Source organism: Rattus norvegicus, chromosome 6 (genome assembly GCF_036323735.1).
Source record: "Rattus norvegicus strain BN/NHsdMcwi chromosome 6, GRCr8, whole genome shotgun sequence".
NCBI classification, from domain to species: Eukaryota; Metazoa; Chordata; class Mammalia; order Rodentia; family Muridae; genus Rattus; species Rattus norvegicus.
In genome coordinates this window covers 39568436-39587561 of record NC_086024.1, presented here as the reverse complement: position 1 = coordinate 39587561, position 19126 = coordinate 39568436, and the positions used below count along the sequence as shown (strand labels likewise).

Genomic DNA, 19126 nt, shown 5'->3' with positions numbered 1-19126 from the left:
AAGTAAATGTACTCATTTCAAAATGAAGGAATAAGAAAATACCAACGAAGGATCAGATCAAGGTCAGACTGAAAGTCACCGTGGCAAACGCTAAACCCCGCAGCTCCATGTCTAACAGCCAGGATACATGGAGTCATGATGTGAGCTCCTGAGTACTTTGGGAAGCCCCACCTCTACGGCATAAAGGAAAAGGGCCCAGACAAGGCCAAGACTCAGTGGTCAGGAAGCAGAGAAGAAAGGCTGGAGAGGTGCTGATTAATGGGACAGGAAGATGTGCAAACCTGGAGAGGTAGTGAGAAGTCGAAAAGCAGCCACCAAAAGGCCACCCCCTTAGGGTATGTTCATGGCCTAACTTGTCAAAGTCTTTGTTTGGCTAAGTGGATAAGGAATACCCACCAGGGAATGCAGTATACGTTAAACAAGGCCTTCTGCCAGGGCACTGCTCTGTAGAGCTCACTTTGGCTGGCTCTCGGGGGCCCCTGAAGGATGTCTCCAGGTACCTGAAGGGTGTATTCCTTTGCGCCGAGAGACTTAAGCCATGTTCTGTCACAGGATTCCTTCATTAATAATTTATAAACTGTCTCCTTTTATCTATGGAGGTATAAAGCTTTTAGAGCTGGCAAAGACCATGAATATCATATGGTCTGAAGCCAAAGCTAGCCAGGGAAGAAATACTGCTGAGCTTGTCGGAGGCAGAGGAGAATTGGAATTCAAGTCTTTGGACCTTTAAGAACATAAAACATTAAGGTATGTTCAAGGCAACAGCAGCAGCAGCAGCAGCAGCAGCAGCAGCAGCAGCAGCAGCAGCAGCAGCAACAACAACAACAACAACAATACTACACCATAAGGCAATAGGTAAATGTACCATAGTTTCATGAAAGAGGCATGATCATCATTGAAATAATCTGGAATGAGAACACATCGGCTAATTAAGAGCTAAATTTAATTTATATAAATTTAGTTCTGAGCTTCCCAGCAACCAAGCAAAATGAGAATTGTGATGGCTCATGTTTTCTTTCTACCTGGCAAAAGGCAGCATAGAAACAAAAGACTTAAGTACCCACGAGGAGCAGATGGAACCTGTGGGCTCCGTTACACAGCCTTCAGTCATTCACTGCATAAACATGAAGGTCCCTGAAATGTGGCTGCCAGGGAGCCCCTTAACTAGTGGAAGACAAACAGTTAAAAGTCAGCATGTTGGGGGCTGGGAGCCGGGGAAACACAGGGTGCTAAGGTGGGGTGGAGAGAAGAGTCACAACCCTCGAGGGAGAAGGAACCTCCCAGAGGATCTTAATTGTTAATGGAGTCCACCTGACCATCTGTGCAGCAAAGAAGGACCAGGTGATTGGGAATAGAGAGTCACCCGGAGGCAGGCAAACCTGAGTAGCCTGGTGGTTTATGGGAAAGTGTTTTTTTTTTTAAAGATTTATTCATTTATATATATAAGTACACTGTAGCTGTCTTCAGATACACAAGAAGAGGGCACCGGATCTCCTTACAGATGGTTGTGAGCCACCATGTGGTTGCTGGGAATTGAACTCATGACCTCTGGAAGAGCAGTCGGGTGCTCTTAACCACTGAGCCATCTCTCCAGCCCGGGAAAGTGTTTTACTCACTCACGTGGCTATAGTGACATTCACATTGCAGGGTAAAGAGTAGAGACGGTTAAGGCACCAACTGGACACATGTTGAACGTTGTTAACAATGTATGCTCACCCCGTCCTGCAGCCTGAAGTGAGAACATCTTCATTCTCACCTGCAGGCCTGTCCCCATTTCAGAGATGAACAGAGAATGAACCAGTACTGTCTTACCTCCAGTGTTGAGCTGGTTTTCTGTCATTTGGACTTTGAGAATGAAAAAAAAAAAATCAAGGACAGGTCTGGGTAGGCAGAGGAAGAATATGATCACGTGAGTTCATGGAGAAGTGGGCAGGGGGTAGGAGGAGGGGAGAGGAAAGAGAAGACTTAAAGTTTCAGGAGCAAATGTGCCTTCCTGTTTATTGTCTCATGTATGCGCTTGGTCACCAGGCAAGGAAGGAATTTTCCTTATAGTTGACACACCAGAACTGAAGCCAGGATTCAGAAGGATGTGTGAATGGCTGACCCACTGTTTCAGATGGGTGGCCCTCTATTCTACACATCCTACTCTAGCCTGCTTACAGTGAGACTCACACTTTCTGTGCCTGCCTCCTGAAGGAACCGTTCCTGACAGCCTGGGATTGTGCCTCCTCTCCTCCTCTATTCACCTGTGCCACCCCACCTCAGGAGAAGGACTTACTGCTTATTCTGCACTGCAGGCCACAGACGCTGACCATTTGTCCTTGTCCTTCTTAGGTGAAGGAGACTGGACTTGAGGGATAAACTTGGTGCTTTGAAATGATCAAGTAGCCAAGCTGCTGGGGAGACCCAGGAGTATTGATTCTATGATGCCGATAAACTGTAAACGTTTAGAATGACTTAGATCTTAGGTTAGAGATGACGATTGCTTATGAAAATTACCTTCTGCAGACTTGAGCAAACACCAGAGTAGACATAGGCCTTGGGTCTTTAGTGACACGAGAGGGGCAGGCCTGAGGGGATCCAATAATGAAGACATAAGGAACAGAAGGTCTAGATAGGCTCTACAGTAGCCTGCACCCTCATATTAAGCCTGGGTCTTCAGGGTCCTCTGCTGGGGACTCTCTGGTCCGGGGTAGACCTCCTTTGAAGACACAGGTTTCAGGGGCTAGTGAAATGGTTCAGTGTGTAAAAACACTTGTCACCAAGCCTGACCTTCTGAGTTCAATCCACAGGACCTGCATGATGGAAGCAGGGGACCAATCCCTGAAAGTTGTCCTTTGAGCCTTTCCCCCCCACATGCCAATGCGTGCATGCACCCACGCATATACGTACAGAAAAATAAAATGTAATAAAAAACAAATAAGATACAGTCTTCATTTCTTTGAAACCTGGTGCTCTTTACCCTCTGACTCAGTGTGGGTTTTGAAGGAACCGTTATGAAGCCCACAGACCCCAAAGGGTGCTTCCACGGGGCCAGAAAAACATCTTTCTTCTTGTATCGATCCCTCTTGTCACCGTCATAAAGATGCTTAATTTTGCTAGGTGCATGTCTGAGGTGATTGTCACCAAGTCTGGGTTAGGGTGGCTGGGCTGGGAGCAGCCAGCAGAGCTTGTAATGCCTGGTGGGAACGCTGGGAATACTGGGCGCCTACAACTCCGAGCAGCTGGCTTTGAGGAACAGTTGCATGCCTGCACAACTTAAAAATCTGCAGTTTGGGGGCGGGAGGGGGAGCGCGGGGGTGGGTCCCCACGCGTCCCATTTCTCTTCCGGGCTGTTGATTGTGTTTTCGCTCAGTGCCAGTGCGGGGAGGCCAGGCGTGTCTTCTGGACCACAGGCTGCCCTTGCACAGGTCCTTGGTTGTTAATTCAACCCTAGCTGGAGCCATCTCCCGGTGACTCCTCTCCCATTCTCCTCACCTTTCCACCCAGTTCCTTCCTTTTCTCCGTCTGAGGTGCATATGCTTGGTGCATAAGTCCAGCCATCTCTTCAGACTTGGTAAGTCGAGGAAAGGAAGAAACTATCTTGTTCTTCACTGTGTGTGAATTTTCAGAGAGCGGGTGGTGGCAAACACTGGCAGAATCGGGGGTCGCTTCCTCCTTCGCACTTTGTTGTAAAACAAGTTGGGGCCTCCTGACAGCTCAAGAAAACCCTGGCAATTTAGCGAAGTGTTGCTTTGGACACGACTTTCGAGAGGCAATTTGCTTAGGCCACCGGAAAGGTCATTTTTCTTCTTCTGGATTGCGGTTCTCTCTCTGGAGGGAGCAGGGTGGGAGGCGTGGGACGTGACCTTGATATCCCTCTGGGGCAGGGCGGGACACTCCTGAGGAGGTGACTCTGCACTTGGGCCTGGGCCGGGATGCAAGTCCCGCACTGCTGTGTCTGAGTCCAACCATCCATGCGTGGGGCTCGCCGTGGGACCCCCTCAGTTTGCAGCGGTCCGCGCGCGAGCGCCGCGCCCTGGGCCGGGGGGGAACCCTGGCGGAGAGCTGGACGCCAGGCGGCGGGAGGAGCACAGAGAAGCAGGGCGTTGACTGAGAGACTGGCCCCGCCCGGTCCCGCCCGCCTCTTGAGGCACCCAGCTCCGGCCGGACCGGATCCGCGGACTCGGCGACCCGTGCGGGCTAGCCCGCTCTCCTGCCGCTGCGGCGGCGGGCGCGGGGCCGCGCGGCGAGGCCGGATCCCTGCAGCGCGGGCAGGCGGCGTCGCGGAACCCAGCCAGCCAGACGCGCCAGGACTCCCGACTCCTGCAGGTACCTGCTTGGGTCCCCACCTCCTCGCGCGCCCGCGACACTTCTCCAGGCGACCCCTCAACTTTATTGTACCTTTCCTCATCTTTTGCTCTTCCAGTCCCCAATGGTTTTCAGGTTATGGGTGCAAAATCTGCTTAGGGACTTTGCATCCTGCCGGGTGCCTGGCTTCCTCCTCATCCTCCAGTCCCGGAGCCGGAGTCCGCCGTCGCTGGAGCTCGGACTCTGCCTGTTGCGCGAGCTGCGGACTGCCCAAACCGAGCGTGGGTCTCTTTGGACGCCTAGGAAAGGGAGCTAGGACCAGCTTTGGGGTTTAGGAGGTTAAGTGGAGGACCGACTGGAGACTGGAGCATGGGTGAGCCAGGGAAAGGCGGCACCTCGCGTGGGGGCATCCCCGGGGCGTTTCCTAAGCCGGGAAGCCCTTCCTTTCCTTTCTCGGGAGGAGGCGCTTTCCTGGCAAATGTTAGTGTTTCCCGGGCCGCCCACTCCGCCTTCTCTGCCATTTCTCCCCCTCCCCTCTGCCCTGCAGTGTTACAAGGCGCCCCGCGACAGTTGCAGGCAAGAGTGTACCCAGGGCCCTTGCCCTGGTGCGGTGCTGAGCCCGGGACCAGTCAGCGCGCTCTAGGTGGGTGGCTTGGGGCTCACTGGGCCCATGTGGAATAGTCCCCAGAGTCTCCGCATTTGAATCTACCGTAGTTGCGTGAGGTGGGTCCGCAGGGTCAGGAACTCTCTAATTTCTTTCATCCTCACTGGTGGCTCCAATCAGATCTCAGGAGGTGCCTGGAAAGAGCTAGACCTGCCGGCAGGGGCCGCGGCGAGCCTGGCCGGGACGCCTTTCGCATTGCAGAGCTTAAGTCAGTCCCCTTGTGCTCCTCTCTTCCCTACCCCTTGCCTCCTTGTTAGATTTAGGACGGGAGCACCCTTTGCGACCTTGGTCACCCCTTCCTTATACCTGTCTGGTTTAGAGAGACTATGGTGATAGCTTAATTTTAGCGACCCTTGGCAAGGACAGAAATCTGCCAATAACTCCTTCAACCCGTAGAGTGACTTGAGGGGCCCGGGTGGACCGGGATGTTCCTTTTGATCATACTGAGAGAATGGATTTGTGATTCTACCAAGCTGTTGGGTTTTCTCTTTCACTCCGTCTGAAGGCAGTGAGACAGGTGAGGGGAGGAAACCAGATCAGAAAGCTTCCCACTCTTTGCATGGATTTGTTTATACAATTTGCATAACCATCGGTTTAGGCCTGGGTTTAGCTCCTCTAGACTTCTTGTGAATACCCATTCAGGTAAACAGGAAGCAAGCACTTTGCCTCCTGTTAAAGGTAATGGTTTGCTAGAATGTCTGCTGATTCTGTACTTGACCTATTTCCCAGGCTCCCTAGCTCTTTGAGGTGACCGATTCACCCAGTGTGTCCTTGGCCAGCCACAGCGAAGGATGCCAGAGTTAGTTTTGCTCTTTTTCTTCCTCATAATTGGCATCCATCTCCTCTTAACACTGTTTGTCTTTTCAGGACTAGACGTTGCCAGTGTTGGGACTGGGAGAAGGTTGCGCTGAAGTGATTAAGACCTCTGGATCTAAAGCATGTTGTGAACACACTAAGAGAACCAATGGGATTTTGTGTGGGAGCTGAAAGTGCCTAAACTCAGCCATGAATGAAGGCAGCCTAGCCGTTTGGTTTGCCTAGGAGAGCAAGTTTCCCAAGTTTAAAGCTCTCTTGGATTTGCTCAGAAATGTTAAAATACTAAAAATTCCATGAGCAGAATTGACGTCCTAACTCTTCTCTGGTGCTGTGGTAAATTACTCACAAAACGAACCTGAAAGTGTATTTGACTGACAATTCCAGTTCATCGCAGCAGAGAAATCACAGCAGTCCCAGCTTGAGAGAACTGGTCACATTATGTTCACACTTCTAGGCAAAAAAAAAAAAAAAAAAAAAAAAAAAAAAAAAAAAAAAAAAAAAGGATCAATACATGTATGCTAGTACTCCGGTAGCTTTCTAGTTTTTCATTCAGTTCCTAGCTCCAAGCCGAGGGAATAGTGTTGCTCACAGTGGACAGGTCATCTCACATCAATGAGTGTAATTGAGATAATCTTTCTTAGACATTCTTGGAGGCCCTTCCTTCCTTGGAGGTGATTTGAGACTGTGTCAACCTGACAGTTAAAAGTATCACATTTGGCTTTGTCAGTAATTTCCCAGCTTAGGGTCTTTCTTCTCCTGCTTTTATTCTTGGGAAGAAGAGAGAAGGAGATTACCGAATCTTCTTCTTTTTTTTTTTTCCGGAGCTGGGGACTGAACCCAGGGCCTTGCGGTTGCTAGGCAAGCGCTCTACCACTGAGCTAAATCCCCCCGCCCCAATCTTCTGTTTGGTGAATTCATCCCTGCACTGTAATTCTTTACAGACCCAGCATGGCGTCTCTCTTGTTCCTCCACAGATTCCAGTCTGCTCTTGTGTGGCATTTGGTGTTTGAATGTGTGTCAGCTTGGAGAAAGCAGGTACCATAGGGCTTTCCTCCACCATTTAAAGTAGAGAATATTTTAAATAGATAGCATTTATTGTCTACCTACGTTATTGGCTGGATTCTCTGCTAGGTGCTTCTCTAAGGATTGTTACTTGTGAAGATATAAGGCTTGCATTCGTTCGATCACTGCAGTGTTGATGTGGGAGCTTGCAGTGAATGGAGCCATCTAGGGTGCTTCCTGAGTATGATAGAGGCCAACTGGAAGATGGCCTGAGGGTTCCCTAGGAGGGAAGGATAACTGTCTAGGTAGGTGCAGGCAGAGGGGAGGATGGATTATTCTCGCTTGCTTCTCAGGCCCCAGAATGATGGATCCTTACAGTGTCACAAATGAGACATGTCGTTTCTAAAACCCTTTTAAAAATTTGAGGGGTTGGGGATTTAGCTCAGTGGTAGAGCGCTTGCCTAGCAACCGCAAGGCCCTGGGTTCAGTCCCTAGCTCCGGAAAAAAAAAAAAAAAAAAAAAGAAAAAAAATTTGAGGACTCGGTTTAGTCTCAGACTCATCATTGACTCAAAGATGACCTTGAACTTGACTGACCTTTGAGAATTTCAGATGCGTGCTACCATGTCTGATTTATGCTGTGATGGGATCTGCCCAGGGTTTCCTGTATGCTGGGCAAGCACTCTACCAACCAGGCTACAGCCCCAACTCTCTTGTGTGAAATATCTACAAGGAGGCATCATTCAAAGAGAACAGACTACCAAGCGCAGTACATGGTTCTTTGTGGCTCTTTGACATAGGTCACTTCTCTGCATTCTTTCTGTTTAGCTACAAAGACTTAGATTGCTATTCTTATTACCTTATGCTAAGTTCTAAATGCTGAAGGATTTTTTTTACACGTGTATTAACTCATTTCATTCTGAGGATAACCACATGAGCTAGGCTTAATCATTGTCCTGTTCTATAGGAGAAGGAGGAGACAAGGCCACTCAGCTAGGAAAATGTCTGAGTCCTTCAGTCTGTCTACAGAACCACGGTGAGGCTCAGCACCCTATGTCTGGTTCTGTAACTTACCTGTAGAGGAATCTCAGATAGAGTTTGCTCAAGTGACTGGAAGGGGACACCCACGGTTATCAAGTGCCTTTATGCTCTGTGTCTCAATCTTACGAGGAACCTGGAAAACTAAAATTTAAAAGCTCAGCTCATGCTTAACAGAACTAGGACTTGAGTCATCTTATGGCAGAAGAAAAGAGACTGGTGAAATCATACCAAGATTAACATACAAAGTCAGGCATCGGTAGTGCATACTGCATGCATTTAATCCCAGCACTCAGGTGACAGAAGCAGAATTCTGAGTTTGAGGCCAGCCTAGTCTACAGAGTGAGTTCCAGGACAGCCAAGGCTAGACACAAAAACCCTTTCTCAAAAAACAAAAACAAAATGAAATCCCTGGAACCCCCCCAAAAAAGTAACTCCCCCCAAACAAAAACAATAAAAACCAATCCAAACCAAAACAATATCAACACACCCCACAAAGACAGAGTTTAAGTGCTTTTGTCTTTTCCAGCCTGCTTCTTAATGGACACTGCTCAGCTGATTTGAAAGGAAAGAGGGCCGTCAGAACCTAAAGCATCTTAAAAAAAAAAATAAACCAACTAGACAAACATCATTGTTGTTTTCAGATGATATCTGAGAAACCTAGAAAACTCATAGATTAGAGCCTCATTGACACAATCCTAACCCAGTGTCTGGAGGAACTGTCACCAGGTTTGTCTCATGCGGTCCTCATGGCCTCTTGTTCATGGTAAATGACAGCAGGGCAGAGCTGGCAGGATAGAGTGATGAGTCTTGAACGTGGACACAGCCATGTCTGTCCTGATTCCAAACACACTGTCTTTCAGCTTCGCTTTCTTGTCTCCGACAGAGAGTCCTTGACGGTAGATGAGTGAGAATTTTATTCTGAAGCCAACTTTTCTTTTTCTTTCTTCTCTTTTCTGAGGCAGGGCCTTAAGTATCCCAGGTTGACCTCAAACCTACTATGTAGCTGACCGTAAGTTTAAACTCTGGAGCTTCCAGCTTCCTTCTCCTGAGTGCTGGGGTGATAGTCCCATATCTCTAGGGCGCTTGTGCAGAGCTAGGACTCAAACTCAGGACTATGTGTATGCTAGGCCAGTACTCAGCCAGCTGAGCCACATTGCCAGCCCTGACTCTGATTTGGCCTGGTGCTAAGTGGACACAATGGAAGAGGAGCAAATAGGAGAGGAAGAGGAGAAACTGTTCTGTTGCTATTTTACCTTTCATGGGGCTGTTATTGTAGGATGCAAGGAGAGGATAGGAGTTGATTGTAGTGAAATGCTTAGAACCTAGAGTGAAATACAAAAGCCTATTTGGACGTAACAATGCTTGACTCTTTTATTTCTTGTCACCATAGTTTGAAGCTTCCCAAGATGAGCACATTATAAAAGTAATCTTTAATAACCTGAAATTAGCTATTAGCCTAGATTGTGGCGTTGTCGTCTTTGTTTGGGGTGGGGGTTGCCTCACTTTCCTTGGAATCCTGCAGAGCCTTAGATCATGATGGTCTTGTAAGAGATACTGTATAAATATTGTCTTTAATTGCACAGTGTTGAATGATAAAGGCTCATGGTCTGCTCGCTTTTAGTCAACAGTGCTACAGTTGAGCAATCAGTGTTTATAGCAGCTGGCTTCAGTGAGCTTGGGGACCTTCCAAATGAATGAAATGTCCTGTTTACTGTCAGCAGAGTACTTACTAGATGCTCATCAAAGCTAATAATTACTAAACACACTCAGATACTTGATCTGTAAGAATTTGAGCACCTGCCTGGTGATGTATACTATGCTAAGAGCTGGGTACACTGTGGTAAGGGTGACAGATATAGAAGAGAGAAGGTGTGTGTGTGTGTGTGTGTGTGTGTGTGTGTGTGTATTTGTTAAGCTGATTTGATGAGGCCAACACACAATGGATCACAATTTGATGCCAGTTTGAATGCTATTCTCATTTAAAATTCCCATGGAAACACTGGAAATACTGTTTGACTAAATACCTGGGCACCCAGTAGTCCAGCCAAGCTGACACATAGAATTAAACTAACTATTAGATCAGGTTTAGCAAAGTATGCTGACCAGAAGGTCAATAACAAATGTCACCATTATTTTCTTAGGTTCCATTGCTGTGAGGAGACACCATGACCAAGGCAACTCTTTTATCAATTTTTATTTTATTCTTTAATCCCCCTCTCCCCCTTTTTTACAGTCCAGTCATTATCCACCCCCCCCCGTCCATGCCCTGACTGTTCCTCATCCCATACCTCCTCCAAGAGGATATTCCCATGTCCCACCCCCACCTTACCAGACTGCCCCACTCCCTAGGGCCTCAAGGGTTAGATGTATCTTCTCTCACTGAGGCCAGACCAGGGAGTCCTCTGCTGGCTATGTGTCGGGGGCTTCATATCAGCTGGTGCATGCTGCCAAGGCAACTGCGACTCTTACAAAGGACAACATTTAATTGGGCTCGCTTGCACTTTCAGAGGTTGAGTCCATTATCATCATGGCAGGAAGTATGGATGCTGGCAGGAAGGCCTGGAGGAGCTGAGAGTTCTACCAGCCAGAAGGAAAGCATCTTTCAAGCATCTAGGACATGGGTCTCAAAACCCACAGCGATACACTTCCTTTAATAAGGCCACACACACTCCAACAAGGCCACACCCAATAGTGCCACTCTCTGGCCCAAGCACCTTCAATCCACCACAATTATGCTGCTGTTCCTTAAAGAAAGAACTCTCAGCGATCCAGTTAAAGCTATAGATAGTAAGATTGAGCTAGGATCATAGACTTGAAATTGATACATGGAATCATCGAGTCCATTTGCTGTGTTATGATTCCCTCCCTTCTCCCCTTCCCTTTCTCCACTTTCTAGTCTTCAACAGGGTCTCTCTATGAAGTCATGGCTGCCCAGGAGTTCAATATATAAATCAGGCTGGCCTCAAATGCAGACACACCCACTTCCATATCCCAAGAGCTGGGATTGATGTGAGCCACCATGCCCAATGGCTTAAGACTCTTTTTGGTCAGGAAGACTTAAATTCTAGCAAGTAATGTTTTCAGATATTAGGCAGCCAGCAGACTGGATCTGGGAGCTTGGATATGCTTATGTCTTTCTACTTTTCTTCTGCTATGAAGAAGTCTGGCTTTCTTAAACTCTGATTCATGTGCCAAGGTAAATATAAAAGTAGCCCCTATGATTTATTTGAGGTAAAAGTTATAATTGGCCAAAAAGATGGGAGACTCTGTGGTTGAAGGCTGTGGTTTGTGTATTTGGCCTGAGATGCTTTGGTTCTGGCAAGGATGTTTTCACATTCTAGTCTTTGAAGTCAATAAATAATGCACACCAGGCAGTGGTTGTCTTGTGGGTTTTTATGATGCCTATTTTATAAGTGTGGGGATTTCACGAGACCATTGAATAGGACATTTCATGCTAAGGGGTGGAAAGGAATTTGTTAAGGAAGGGTTGGGGCAAGAGGATCCCAAGCTGAGGGTCGAGTGCCAAGCGCTGGGAGAAGGGTGTAGGGGAATGTGTGGGAGGAGCCTGAGGGTGGGGCTGGAGCTGGTCAGGCTGTGGCTTTGAAGCCAAGTTCAAGATGCTATGGCAAATTCAAAGGGCAGTGGGAAGACATGAATGGATTTGTAGTAGGGGTTCTGATTACCTTGGTGACTAGATTTTATCTGGGTAATCAACAGCTACGAAACTGTGTTCCGGGGTTGAACCCCTTTGTTTCAAAATTTATGTTTCCTGGGATGAAAGTATAAAAGAATGTCACATAAGACAGTATAAATTATCTATCTATCTATCTATCTATCTATCTATCTATCTATCTATCTATCTATCTAATTTTCTGGCATCTATCTAGTATCCACCCATCTGTCCATCCGTCTGACACCTATCTAGCATATATCTACCCATCTATCTCTATGTATTTATATATGTATGCATGTATGTATTTATGTATCTATCTACCTATCTATCTATCATCTATTATCCCTTATCTCTCTTCCATCTCTATCAATTAGTAATATATTTACTTTTTTATCATCTATCAATTATCTCTCTATGTATCTATCCACCCATCCATCCATCCATCCATCCATCCATCCATCCATCCATCCATCCATCCATCTGTGTCTATTGGTTTATCGTCGGTCTTTGTAGAGTCTAAAAAGTCCCCAATATCCGCAATCCTCATCTCAAATCCTTTCATCCTTTGTCACCATCCTTTGAAACTTACAGTGTAGTACAATGTAAAGCCAAACAATCTTTAACATGCTAAGGATAATTGCTGGACTAGATTCCTGTGTTTCGTTGTTGGGAGGGAATGTCTTGAGATGGGGAATGGCAGTCTGTTGAAGCTTCCTTTCTATGCCTTGAGAATTTTGGTCCTTAAGCTGACTCATCAACATCTTATGCCGAGTCGAGAGTGAGTGTCAGTGTGCTATTTATTATTATTGTTATTATTATTATTATTATTATTATTATTATTATCATTTTTGGTGAACAACTGGGTTTCTCCCAGCTCTTCTAGACATTCCTTCTCTAAGGTGTTATACACATTGCCTCATCACAGGGAAGCTAGTACTTTCCTATGCACAGTGAAGTGGAAAGCCCGGTCACACAGCTGCATTGCATGACCCTAAATGTTAATAGAGCCACTGCTTCTTACCAGTCATTTCTATCAACAGAGCTAAGAGTTCTGGAGCACAGTTTTAGCCTTTGTCTTCCCCTTGGTGGGAACATCTCAGAATCCATATTTATGCAGGCATTAGATCATGGGGCCCAGCTTCAGACTGTTCAGCTGAGACTTTGGTACTCTGAGGAAATAAGACAGAGCATTGGTTACATTCTTTTCCTGCTGTGAATGGAGTACCTGCTGTATAGAATGCCACGAATAAGGGCAGCTGTCAGAAGGAAGAGTTTATGTAGTTTACGGCTCCAGAGGTGGAGTTCATAAGAGTGGGGGGGAGCATGGCTGTAACCAGATGGAGCCAGAAGCTAACAGATCACACTTCAATCATACATATGATGCAAAGAGAGTGAATTGGAAGTGGGACAAGACTATGAAATTTTAAAGCCCCCCCCCCCGTAATGTAGTTCCTTTAGGAAGGCTATACCACCTTTCCAAACAGTGCCACCAACTGTGTATCAAGTGTTCAAATATCTAGAGCCTCTGGGCTGTTCACTTACAGCACTATGAAAGGTCTATATACTTATGCTGCAGACCCCTGCACACAAACATAGATCTTCAAGGAGACACAACATAGATCTTCAGTGCTCACGGGTGTGAGCCGCTTAGCTGATTTGATACAAGTAGAGAACCTCAATGAGTACTGCATTGTTTTATCCTAATTAGTTTTGTAAACATGGCTTTCACCATCCTGTCTTCAGGAATTTCTTTAGGCTCTACTCAAATGGGCGAGTGATGAGCGGTTGTGAATTTCCCTACTTATTTTAAGTAGGAAGCATGTCGATGTGAACCTTTGTGCAAATCAGGTTAAGGAAGCCGCTGTATTTAACTCTGGGGCATCTGGGGTTTTGTGTTTTCAGTGTGCATTCCTGTTTCCTGTGTGGTGAGGATTTTCTTGCAATATGGCGGGACAGGAGGGATGTGAGCACCTGTCCACAGGTACTGGGCAAAGCTGGCTTCTGCAGCTTAGCTCTTGATTCACCAATGTCCCTGCTGGATGGGTGAACACAGTGGTCTTTGGATTTTAGTTACCTCCTAGCTCTCTTCTGTTTTATTTTTCCTCATATCAAAAACTGGAAACTCCAGAGAGAGGTAGATACATGCAGAAAATGAGTTGAATAAGAGGAGGTATGGAAATTAATTTTAATAAGTAAAATTAAAAGCATTTTTAAACTTACATTGCCTGGAGATCTCATTATTTTATAATTTTTTTTCATATTCATAAAATGTAATGCTAGTCATAGCAGACTGGGCAAAGCATTAAAAAACATTCCTCCAGGACAGCTTCCAGCACCTGGATGTGGATGTTTTGAAGCGTAAACACATCTCCCACCCTTTCCTTCTCATACATTGGCCCTGATACTACACAAGACATAGTACTAATTTTATTATGTCTTTTAAGAATTAAGTAAAACTTGTTTTTCACTGCACTAAATAGTCACTGTGGCAACATGTTACAGCAAAAGACACTTGGCCCTCTGGGGATTTCTTTGTAAATATACTGATGCTTTATGGTTTGCCAAATGCACTCTGTTTTCATTTAGCAGCAATAAACATTTTTCTAAAACCCTTTGCAAATGCCATAACATGTCACGGCTCAGACTGGGTGCAGAGAAGAACTTGTACGATGGCCTGTGCATGTCTCTCAAAATTCGTGTCTTGGAATCGCAATCGTGGTGATATAAGAGCACGGAGAATCTGACTGGAATTCACATGTTGGGGGTATTTGGAGGTGTGGGGGTCTTTAGAAGGTTATTAGGATTAGTTATGTAGATGGAACTCCTGTGATTGCATTGGTGGCTTTGTAAAGAGGGAAAGAGAGCCAGGACCCTGCATGCTTACTCGGGCTCACAAAGTGTGGCTCCTGCTGGTTAGCATGTAGCTAGAAGGTCTACATCAGATGCTGCATCATGCTCTTGGACTTCCCAGACTTGAGAACTATGAGCTAAGAAAACTTCCATTCTCTATAAATTGCTCAGTCTCAGGTGTTTTGATAGCAGCAGAAAGTGAATTGAGCCCAATTATGACTTCTTATTTGTATTTATTCACTTTGCATCCTGCTCACTATTCCCTCTCCTGGTCACCCACTCCTACAATCCTTCCCCCCTTCTCCTCTGAGAGGGTCTGAGCCCCCGAGTATCCCCCTCACCCTGGAACATCAAGTCTCTTCTCAACACACTTGTCGCAGCCCCCAGGAAAAGTGGTTTGGTCTGAGAGACTTTTCCCTGGGAGCAATCTCTACTTCTCTCCACTTTGAGCAAGGGAGATTCCCCCTTAAAACTTTATTGGTTCTTTGTGAATTTCACATCATGCACCTCAGTTCCACTCATCTCCACTTCCTTTCTTTCCTGCTCTCCATCCTTACAACATCTCCACCAAAGAGAGAGAGAGAGAGAGAGAGAGAGAGAGAGAGAGAGAGAGAGAGAGAGAGAGAGAGAGAGAGAGAGAAAGAGAGAGAGAGAGAGAGAGAGAGAGAGAGAGAGAGAGAAAGATCTCATTGTGGAAGCCGTAATGTGTCACACTGTATCCAACCTTATATGCTTTTATACACGAGTCTTTCTTTGCAGATGTTTATTGCAATGACTTGGTCTGGCATGAGGCCTCTGTGTTAAGCCTTATTTTTAAAACTTAATTTTATTATATGTTTTTGGGAGTGTGTGTGTGAGCGTGTTGTGTATGTGTGTATGGGGGCCCAGAGATTGAAGACAGATGTCTTTCTCAATTATTTTCCACCTCTTATTTTGAGACAGGGTCTCTCAGTGACCCTGGAGGTGACTTGAGTCTGCTAGAGTAGCTGGCTTTTGAGTCCCAAGGGATTCTCCTGTGCTTACCTCCCCAGAGCTGTAGCTCCAGCTCTTGTTGTTATGCTCAGCTTTTTATATGGGTGTTGCGATCTGAATACTGGTTCTTATGCTTGTGAGATGGACACTTTATAGACTGAGCCATCTCCCCCCCTCACACACACACCGTTTTTAAAAAAAGAAGTAGCCATTAATTTAGTCATACTTCCACCAGATAGACTTCTCCCACTTGTCTGCTATGAATCAGACATTGATGTCATGGCATGTCAGGGATATTGCTGGGAAATGGGGTTCTACAAACATAGATTCATAGGGGTACACCTTCAGCATTGCGTCTGTAAACAGGAAGGGAACAGGGAACGCAATGAAAGTCCTGGGAAGTGGTGACGTTTCAGCCTGTATCTTTTTTATTAATTTTTATTTTAAAATTTGGTGTCTAATTTGCCTGTATGTATGTCTATGCATCACTTGTGTGCCAGGGGAGGATGTCAGATCCCCTGGACCTGGGGTTAGAGATGGCTATGAACCACCTTGTAGGTGCCAGGAATCAAATTTAAGACCCCTGGAAAACAGTTGGAGTTTTTTGTTTTAAACCACTGAGCCATCTCTCCAGCCCCTTCAGCTGATTTCCTAAAGACAGAACACTACATAGGAAGAAAATAATTGGTTCAACAATTTGGAACCAATGGGAGAAATCCTGGTACGGCTGGGGATGATAAATGCAACAGGGAGGCATGAAGTAACCTGGTGGATACTAAGGCCAGATGAGCAGGAAGTAGTGTTCTTGCTTGATGGCCAGTGAGTTTGGGCTCTTCCGTGATGCTGCTGGCCTACTTCTGAAGATGTTCATAGGATACATAAAAGTCCGTGGGGCCATATGCCAAGAGGTTATGGGCAGTAGTTCAAACACGAAGATATCATTTGTTTATCTATTGCTGTGATTTGAGACGCATTAGAGAAGGGCACCTGTTCTTTCATGTCTGAAATGACATCACACACACACACACACACACACACACACACACACACACACACACACACACGGAACAGAGGATTCTTGGAAATTTTGGTTGCATAACTGATTCCTCTTGACTGAGTTTCTTTCTTTTTTTTTTATTATTAACTTGAGTATTTCTTATATACATTTCGAGTGTTATTCCCTTTCCCGGTTTCCGGGCAAACATCCCCCTCCCCCCTCCCCTTCCTTATGGGTGTTCCCCTCCCCATCCTCCCCCCATTGCCGCCCTCCCCCCAACAATCTAGTTCACTGGGGGTTCAGTCTTAGCAGGACCCAGGGCTTCCCCTTCCACTGGTGCTCTTACTAGGATATTCATTGCTACCTATGAAGTCAGAGTTCACGGTCAGTCCATGTATTTGACTGAGTTTCTTAATATGTTCCTATTTGGATATTATCTGGGCAAAAGGTAACAACTAGGGGTGTCCTTGGAAGTTGCTTCTGCCAGCTTCCTGTTTCTGCTTTAGTATAGGCATTGGGTGGACAGGTAGAATGGGCTTAGCTTGTTACATGCTCTATCAACTGAGTGACTTCCAGTTTTTTTCAGGAGGGCCCTGACTCCTGCTTATTCTCACCTTCTTTGATTCTATAAACATCCCACAACCTTTTGGGATAAAGGAAATTATGTTTGTGTGGGTTCATCACACGTTCCTGTTACATATGTCCAAAGATCACCAAAGGATGTAAGAGATGTTCAATGTCTATTTCAAACCATTTAAAGGCTCATTTTATAGTTTTTCCCACTGAGTTGAAATGGGAGCAGAAAGAACCTCAAGATCATTATTTGCAGAAATGGAGCCAGGACTGCCTGGGATGTACTGAGAAAATGAGGTCCCCAAGGATCAACCCTCCTGTTCCCCAGGCTCAGTCCCCAGGGACTTCTCGTGTGTTCCTGGAGCCTTTCGCAGTAGCATTAGATAAGTGGGGGAAACTCTTATGTTGTTAGAACTTCCAGTTATTTAGATAATTCTTAGGGTTCCTGTAGAACTTTGTAATAAAAAATAAAGATCGATGTAAGGCTTATAGCACACTAGATATTGGTATAAATAAAATGTATATATTGATCAATTTAGTCATGCTTGATTGTAGGTACTATATGTTTTAGATCCTTTTTATCCCTCACCGTCAATAGCTATCTATGTATTGTGTTAGAATGTTTTTATCATTGATATATTAATTATATGTATCTATCTACTTATTTATCTATCTGTGATGTTTAATATTGTCAAATTGACAAGATCTAGGCTAGTGGTTCTCAACCTTCCTAATGCAGTGATCCTTTAAGACAGCTCTACATGTTATGGTGACCCCCAACAGTAAAATCATTTTTGTTGTTACTTCATAACTGTAATTTTGCTGTTATGAATTATAATGTGAATATCTATGTTTTCTTTCTGTTTTTAGTAATTTATTTCTATTTTATGTGTATTGGTGTTTTGCCTGTATATATGTCTGTGGGTGTCAGATCTTGGAGCTATAGATAGTTGTAAGATTCCACATGGGTGCTAGGAATTGAATCCAGGTCCTCCGGAAGAGCAGTCAATGCTCTCAACCACCAAGCCATCTCTCCAGCCTCAGTATCTGTGTTTTCTGATGGTCTTAGGTGACCCCTGTGAAAGGGTTGTTCAATACCCTCTCCAAAGGGGTTATAACCCAAAAGTTGAGAACCAGTGATGTGGGAGACAAGCCTCTGAGAAGGCCTGTAAGGGATGAGATAGACTAAGTTAATTCAGATGGCAAAACCCATCTTAATGCTTAACCACTCAGTTGGCTGGCATCCTGGACTGAATAGAAAGGAGAAAGGGAGCTGAGCACCAGCACCCATCACCTTCTGCTTCCTGCCTGTGAATCCATTTTGCTGCCTCACACACATGCCACTATGCTTTCCCAATCATGAAGGACTTCTCTTCAAACTGTAAGGCAAAATAAACCTTTCTTTCCTTAAGTTGCTTTGGTCAGGTAGCTTATTACAGCCATGAAAGAAGTAACTAACATTACATCTATCTGTTTATGGATTGTCAGTCTGTCTGTCTGTCCGTCCGTCCGTCCATCCATCCATCCATCCATCCATCCATCCATCCATCTATCATCTATCTATCTATCTATCTATCTATCTATCTATCTATCTATCTATCTATCTATCTATGTATCTATCAACCAATGTCTATCTGTCTAACATTATTCATCTAACAATCAACTATCTGTCTGTCTCTCTGTCTATTTATCTCTCTATAAAAATAACTCATACTGCTAGAAAGCAGCAGATTGAGATTGACATACCAGCCGACTGGTTTCAGTACCTTACTCCCATGACTTTGCATCCAATGCCTACCCCATCAGGTTGGGGATGCTTTTACTCCTCTGTAGTTCTGATTTCCTCATTTGCAGATTGGGACTAACAATGATAACATTTATCTCGCATAATGCAATGTTCAGCCAAGTAATTTATGCAGTGCTTGGCACAAAGTAAGCAATGTATAGATAGGCCTTTAAGAAAAGCTGTTCAGTGACAGACCCTGTTAGAGGCTACCTGCATTCATTTATTGAGATGTCTACTTTGTAGACATTTTGTCACTTTAAACAAACAGTTGTGTGGTGATAAAAAGGCCTGTAAATTATTCCCTTACTCACTCAGGGAGATAAAGTTGGTTTGTTTTAGGGACAAGAGCCTGGTATACAGCAAGCCATCAGCAGAAGAGGCAGAATGGTGTCTCTGCTGTTCTGTGCTTTCCATTTCCTGAGCCTGGGTTTTTGTGGGCTCTGGCCTCACTTACTCTGCTCTGT

The 19126-nt window shown here is 45.3% G+C and overlaps 1 protein-coding gene across 3 annotated transcripts in view; it reads left to right on the top strand.

The window, feature by feature from the left end:
- Window positions 1–3456: 3456 nt before the first annotated feature.
- Kcns3 (potassium voltage-gated channel, modifier subfamily S, member 3) overlaps window positions 3457–19126 on the top strand; it is a 56696-nt gene continuing 41026 nt past the window's right edge. Inside the window, exon 1 of one of the 3 annotated variants that reach the window (NM_031778.3) lies at window positions 3457–3556. The gene's annotated coding sequence lies outside the window, so the exon portion shown is untranslated. Of the gene's footprint in view, window positions 3557–4167; window positions 4312–4826; window positions 4934–19126 lie in introns of those variants that run through there. The other 2 variants (NM_001389230.1, XM_039112998.2) reach the window with 2 other exon arrangements.